This window comes from Miscanthus floridulus, chromosome 5 (genome assembly GCF_019320115.1).
Source record: "Miscanthus floridulus cultivar M001 chromosome 5, ASM1932011v1, whole genome shotgun sequence".
NCBI classification, from domain to species: Eukaryota; Viridiplantae; Streptophyta; class Magnoliopsida; order Poales; family Poaceae; genus Miscanthus; species Miscanthus floridulus.
This window is the reverse complement of record NC_089584.1, coordinates 72,874,181-72,882,115: the sequence shown is the minus strand read 5'-3', so window position 1 is coordinate 72,882,115 and position 7,935 is coordinate 72,874,181. Positions and strand designations below refer to the sequence as shown.

Here is a 7,935-nt window from a genome sequence, read left to right as displayed (position 1 = left end):
TTTGAGAAGCGAGATAAAAATAGTTCCTTATTACACCTATAGTGACTTGAGAGGTTGAAGCTGGAGTCAAAACTCTACCAAACATAAAATTACTATTGCTTGAAACATTTATTCAAAATTTATTTTATTTTATTAAGGCTTCTCTGGCATGAATAATAAAACACCCATAAATGAAAACATATGATCTCTTATGTTTATTCGGAGAGTCCAATCCATGCCCCCGATTTCTCTTTGTTCTCTTTGATCCAAAGAATTGCTCCAATCTTTAGTGCTTTCTTCGTGACAACTACTGATCTTATGTATTAAAGCATAACAATGGCACTTAACGGAAGTGTCATGTGTCATAGTGTACGTAATGTAACTACCGAAGACTTGATCCAGACACCTTGGATCGGAGCATATAAGTTTTTTTTTTGGGTCAATTGTGCAAAAGTATGGCACTGGTCTAGTGTTAGCGGTGCTAGTAGTTGTTATTATAAGAAAAAAAGAAGTAGAGCTAGTGCACTAGTTTGAATGGGACAAAAAGGCAAAAAGATCGAATCACGTCGTGTTCGTTTGACTTATAAGTCATATTTTTTTAGTCAATAAATAATATTTTTTCTCACAATAAATCAGTCAACAATACTCTCAATCATTACTTGTCATCTAAGCGAACATGACATCAATCAAAGTAGTATGAACAGAGAGAGAGGATGGGACGACTTCCAGGACAAGTCAAAAACCAAGCGCACATGTTCAGATCGGGCTGTGTGACAGAAACCCTTGACAAATCAACTGATAAAGGCAAAAGCGAGACAACAAAGCCCGTGCCCATGGTAGGTACGATGACTCCCTTTTCAAACTTCAATCAAACCAAGAAACAGTTCTCGTTGACGCAAGTTACAGAAGTCTGCTGAAATTCGAAAAGAAAAACTGAATTTGTACTAATGCTTTGTCAACGCAACCAAATCTGATTTGTCGTTTGCCAAATTGACAAATCTTTAGTAGATGGCACGACCGACCAACATAACATACTCCCTTCGTCCCACAATAACTGTACGTCTAGGTTCAAACGCAACAACTTAGTAGAGGTGGCAAATTACCTTTCTACCCCTATGCTACCGTCCTGTACGGATCAGACAGATCGTCAGAGTAACAGCGCATATTGTCAAGCCCAGCAAATATGTGGTCAGGGCAAGTTCCACGCCGCAGCCCTGTCCGTCCGTGGCCACTCGTTCCGTAGAGGAAATAAAATACTACTAGGGCCTGTTTGGAATGGAGGATTTCCAAAGAAAAAATCAAAGGAATGAATTTCATAGGAAGGTTTTCTCAACTTGCTGTTTGGAACAAAGGAAACCTGCATTCCTTTCCAAAGGAAAGACTAACCGTGCTTCACAAAATGTAGGGAAATAAGCATCCAAGGAAACCTAAAGGAAACATTCCTACAATGTTTTGTCAAGTTCTCAAGCATGGAACCTGCTTCTTGGGCACATGTGGCATTTTTGTTTTCCTGTGATCCAAACACCCCAAAGTTTCTATTCCCGTGTGTTTCAAATCCTATAGTTTTCTACTTTTTGCTCTATTCTATTCCTGTGTTTTTTTTCCATTCCTTTGTTTTCTATTCCTGTGTTCCAAACAGACCCTCTAGTGCTGCACTGCTCTGTCTAAACTTTCCAAGATTCTGGGCTACTCTACGCTCTTTCAGGCCTATGAGAACCGATTATTTTGGGATAAATTTTGAAGTGCAAACGGGCACTTAAATTTGGAGGGAGGGAGTATGCTTTTTCACGGTTTACTAATGTGAAAATGACCTCGTCGACGCCGTAAAGCGAACACGGACTGGACCATCTGCTTAAGACCATTGCAACATATAGGAATGCAAAAGCATGGAAATATAAAAACCTAAAAATTCTACAAAAATATACTTGTAAAACAGAGGAATAGAATACATTAGAAAACATAATAATTTTACCGAGAGATTTGAACATATGCAAAATTTATAAAAAAAATTCTCCAAAATAGCAGGCAAAGAGAAATTGGCTATACTAATCTATTCATATGAACCAAATGCATAAACAATAGTGTAATCCCTCTGGGACAATCAATCTTGTGTTTTTTTCCCCATTTTTTCTTAGGGAAATTTTGCTATTGGACATGCCAAATGACGCGTCTTTGCTGGCGGACACTGCGTTTTTCATCTTTTGCCGTGAGACACTCTGGTTTTTGGAAATACTGCCAGTGGGCACCGCAACCCAGTTGCACCCGGTTTTGGAGAGAGAAAACTTCGTTTTGGACATCGGGTGCCCCTGAACCATACTTGGCGCCGTCCCAACCTGGTCTGGTTCGACCCACTTAAAACGGCCGGCCCGCACCCGACTCCGTCGTTAGGGTTCCAGGCTTTCCCCAATCCCGCTGCCGCCGCTCACTCCCAATCGCGCCGCCACCCACTCGTCTCCACTGCTTGTCGCGCCGCCATCCACCCAGTGCCCGCCGTTGCTGACAGATCGAGCCTCGGCCGTCATCCGCCATGGGGGGTTGAGGATCTATAGTTCCCCCGCGCCCCGAAGATGAAGTCCCCCAGCTCGAAGAACGGGCAGTGCCCTAGGTCTCTGCCTAGGGTTCCTCAATTCAAATGGCTAGTGAAAGGGTGAGTCTTTTGAATCCCTACTATTTGTAGATGAATGCCTGCGGATGTGGTAGAATGCTTGCGGTTTTGAAATCGTTTAGTTTGGTTGTTATCCTTTGTGTTGATTTAGGATGGATCCGACTTCCGCGTGTAGACTGGCGATTAGCGTACCTGCATATGTAGAGCAAAGAGCAGATGGGCTCGATGATTATCATGTAACTGCTAATTACATTCGTGTGGTAGACAAGGATAAATTCTCTTGGATGGGGTTTCTTGGGTGCCTTGGTGAGGAGATAGTCCATGGGGTCGACCAAGAACTGCAGGTCACCTTCTTTGACAAAACCAAGGATGAGACAGTGCGCATAGATTTTGATTCTGCTCTGTTACATGCATTTGATGTGTATTGGGACAGTAGGAAGGTACCACTGACTGTACATGTTGTTGACACTGGTCCTCGTTTGCTAAAGTCTTCTCAGTCTGTTATTATCACTCAGGAGAGTCAGGTTAATTGTCAGCCAATAGCTATGATCTTCAGTGATGAACTTGTATTGCCTAATCTAGTAGCTGATGACAATGGTGAAGCTGTTGATCTTAATGATGATGGTAATTGTGAGGCTGATGCTAATGGTGATGAGGGTCTTAATCTTGATAATGATGGTGAAGATGATGATGCTATTGCTGAAGAAGAAGAAGATATTGCTGAAGATGACTGGGGAGAGGCTGATGAAGTGGAGTATGTAGGAGTAGATGATGAGAATGAGAAGTACAAGGATGGGGTCAATGATGATGGTGATGCTGACCCTGCTTACTATCCTGACAGTGACCCAGAAGATGATGACCCATTAGTTGTGGATGATGGGAGGGACTGTGACGGTGTTGTTCATGTCACTGACATAGATAACCCTAAGATAGGTCTTGGTGTTACTTTTGAAGATGGTTTCTACTTTAAGAGATGTATTAGACAATATGCTGTGCTTAATGAAGTTGAACTTGTAGTTCCATATAGTGCGTCACGGAGGTACCGATCATATTGTAAGGCCCAGAGATGTCCATGGAGGATTCATGCATCTCAGTTACCTGATGGCAAGACATGGCAGGTATGTGAGCTTTGTAATGCTTCATTTAGTTTAATTTAGTTATCAATTGTTGTGTGATAACCGTTGGTTGATGGCTGCAGATTAAGAAGCTACCACACAAGCATAATTGTGCCAGCACAAGCAAATTCCAGAACAACTGTATGGCTAACAATCACTGGGTGAAGGACAGAGTTATAAACTGGCTTAGGGAAGATCCAACTATTGGAGCTAAAGATTTGAAGCAGAAGTTGGAGGAGAATTTTTGTGTACAGCTGAGCTACTACGTGGTTTGGGATGGCAAGCAAATGGCCTTAGATGAGATCATGGGTGGCTGGGAAGATAGCTTTGTACATGTGTTTTCTTGGAAAAGGGAGATTGAGAAGAGGAGTCCTGGCAGTGTTGTAGAGATTGAGTGGGAGATTGTAGATGAGAAGAGAAGATTCAGTAGGATGTTTGTAGCACTAAAGCCATGCATAGATGGCTTCCTGCAAGGTTGCATACCTTATTTAGGAATTGATTCCACAATTTTGGCAGCAAAGTGGAAGGGACAGTTAGCATCAGCTGTAGGGATAGATGGCCACAACTAGATGTTCCCAGTGGCCTATGGAGTATTTGGCAGTGAGACCAAGGAGAATTGGGAATGGTTCATGAAGATGCTGCACAAGGCTATTGGTTCCCCAAATGGTCTTGTTATTTCAACTGATGCAGGTATGTTGCATTCACTGTGCTCTTGTTTTTCAATTGAGTGTTGTATGTTCCCCACCTGACATTGTTTCCATGCTTACTAACTGTAGGCAAAGGAATAGACAAGGCTGTTACCAAAGTTTTCAGTAATGGGGTGGAGCACAGAGAATGCATGAGGCATTTAGTCAAGAATTTCTAGAAGAGGTTTAGGGGAGAAGTGTTTGAGAGAAACTTATGGCCTGCATCAAGGTGCTATAGACAGACAACCCATGATAGGCACTGGAATGAGATGGACAAGGCATGCCCCAAGGCAACTAGGTGGCTGCAGGACAATCACAAGCAGCTATGGGCAAGGTGTAAGTTTAGCACAACAAGCAAATGTGACTATGTCACAAACAACATAGCAGAGACTTTCAACAGTTGGATCAGGGAAGAGAAGTCATTACCTGTTGTAGAGCTAATGGACAAGATAAGGCAGTTGATCATGGAGAGATTTTGCACCAGGATGCAACTACTGTCCAAGTTTTCTGCCTTTAAGATTCTGCCAGCTGTCATGAAGGAGCTGCACAACAAAAGTAGAAATCTGAAGTACAACATTCACAAGAGTGGCCCAATGGTTGGTGAAGTTGGAGGAGTCAACAAGGACCTGGTCCCTTGGAGGTTCATTGTTGATCTAGACAAGAGAGAGTGCACCTGTGGAGGTTGGCAGTTAACTGGTCTACCATGTGTTCATGCCCTAGCTTTCATTGGCACCAGATTGGTAGACTTAGAGGACTATGTTGACCACTACTATTCTATAGACATGTTCAAAGCAGCCTATGCAACTCCAGTGCCTCCAATGCCAAGCAAGGATGAATGGGAAAAGCTGAACCTTGGCTTCAACCTCCTTCCACCTAAATGCAACAGAGCAGCAAGAAGGCCAAGGAAGAGAAGGATAGTTGGAGTTGAAGAAGGTGGCTCCAGCAGCAAGGGCAGGAGAAGGTGTAAAAGGTGTGGTGGATTTGGACACCTGTAGAAAACCTACAATGAAACTGTTACAGACCCTGATGCACCACCACCTGCACCTCCAAAGAAGAAGAGAAGGACTTATAAGCCAAAGGTTGTTGAGATCATAGAAACAACAGAAGAGCCAGCCAAGAAGAAGAGAAAGGTGTAGGCCGAGGCTCGATCTGTCAGCAACGGCGGGCACTGGGTGGATGGCGGCGCGACAAGCAGTGGAGACGAGTGGGTGGCGGCGCGATTGGGAGTGAGCGGCGGCAGCGGGATTGGGGAAAGCCTGGAACCCTAACGACGGAGTCGGGTGCGGGCCGGCCGTTTTAAGTGGGTCGAACCAGACCAGGTTGGGACGGCGCCAAGTATGGTTCAGGGGCACCCGATGTCAAAAACGAAGTTTTCTCTCTCCAAAACCGGGTGCAACTGGGTTGCGGTGCCCACTGGCAGTATTTCCAAAAGCCAGAGTGTCTCACGGCAAAAGATGAAAAACGCAGTGTCCGCCAGCAAAGACGCGTCATTTGACATGTCCAATAGCAAAATTTCCCTTTTTCTTATGAATCAAAGCTGGCCTAAGCTAAAGTTACCTCCAATAGTTCCATAATAGCTAGCTCATAAATATTCACCTCAGCGTTTTTCCTATATAGAGGAGAGAGAAAATCTCTCTCTTACTCCCACCATCCCACGCTAGCTCAAACAAACAATGAGGCTGCTCTAGGGCCCCACACACACATGTGATCATCCTTTCTCTATCTGCCTTGTTACATTGTTTATGTTTACACTGGCATGAATGTGCAGCATATATATGATTTAATGTAGGTTAAGAACTTAAGATTAATATAAGCTATCCATCAGACCGTATATCTTTTAGATGACGTGGCTAAGTATAAGCTAACTAGTAGTTTATTTAGCCCTTGTTTAGTTGGCAAAATTTGGAATTTGGGGCTACGGTAGCACCTTCGTTTTTATTTGGTAAATAGTGTCCAAACATTGACTAATTAGGCTTAAAACGTTCGTCTCGCAATTTCCCACCAAACTGTGAAATTAGTTTTTCTTTTCGTTTACATTTAATGCTCCATGCATGGCCGTAAACATTTGATGTGACAGATACTGTAGCAACTTTTTTGGACTTTGGGTCCAACTAAGGGTGTGTTTAGATCCAAAAAATTTTGGATTTTGGCTCACTGTAGCATTTCGTTTGTATTTGGTAATTAGTGTCTAATTATGAACTAATTAGGTTCAAAAGTTTCGTCTCGCGATTTCTCGACCAACTGTGTAATTAGTTTTTTTTTATCTACATTTAGTACTTCATGCATGTGCCGCAAGATTCGATGTGACAGTTACTATGCAAAATTTTTTGGCAACTAAACGGGGCCTAAACAAGGTGTTATTACTGAATTGTTAGAGAGGTGTCATATCGTGGGGTCCTCCTCCTGCTCCCGGGCAATCCGCGTGCTGTCAACGTCGCGCTCGCGCACAGGGTGACAGGGAGGACCGGAAGAGGGAAACCGCACGACGCCTGGGCGAGGCATCGTCAGCATGACATGAGGCTGACGCAGGGGGAGGCCGATCGCACTATTGGCCCGGTACGTTGGCATAGCGATCATCCATCCGCACGACCGCATAGGAAGGCAGCAAGCAACTCCGGTAGGAATTCAATGAACCCTCGAATTCCTCGATTTTGTAACATTAGATTAGATACAAACTGCGAACCCAAATACGCTCGCTTGCTGATTTTAGGAGACCATCAACGTTATTAATCCTAAACTGGAGCCTCCAAATGTAAGGACCAAATTTAATCTGACCTGTGCAGTAGTGTCCCCACTTCCCTGATGACGGTGTTTCAGGTATGCCTATATAGAGCCTGTGAGTTGTAATTTCTCTGTGTGAGTTACTGCAAATCAAGTGATCATAGTTTCAATAAGTCCGGTGCTACACAGATTGATTGGCTGCACGTATCCCGGCAGTCACAGCTGCTGTGGTTGCATGCATGCACGGCTAATCTACACAATCAGTTGTGAATTTAATGAAATATTCTATGATGCATTATCACCCTTCATCAACTTAGAAATACCATTCTGGCATCCTTTGATGCATCGCTTTGAAGGTCATACCTCTTTCTTTTTTTTACATGTTATATTAGGTCTGTCCTAATTCAAATATTTGTAACCATTGATTTCTTTTTAAAAAAAGAATTATACAGTTTCATGACATAAGGTTTTATGTTTTTAGACTCACAGTGAGAAATATTTCCATAATATATAATTCATATGTTGTGAAACGGTAAGATCGCTACCAGAAATGTGTCGGTTTATGACGTTTATGGTATGATATTCGGTCAAAAAGTCACTAAATAAACTAGTTTATGACTATTTTTCTAGAGGCATATGAACTTAGTGACATAAGTAAATGTATGTCACAAAAATGTCTTAAAGCTAGTCCAATTATATATTATGACAATATATTGCCATGTCATAAAGAGTTATTTGCAAGGATGATGTGTCCACAAATTATTTATTGATTTTATTAACAGTGTTATCTAGGGTAGGCATGCAGGTCCAACTACCAACATGGGTGTAA

General features: G+C 42.8%; 1 pseudogene; it reads left to right on the top strand.

Annotated features, from left to right (window-relative positions):
- The first annotated feature begins 2,868 nt into the window (after positions 1 to 2,868).
- On the top strand, positions 2,869 to 5,521 carry LOC136454764 (uncharacterized; annotated as a pseudogene).
- Positions 5,522 to 7,935: the final 2,414 nt, after the last annotated feature.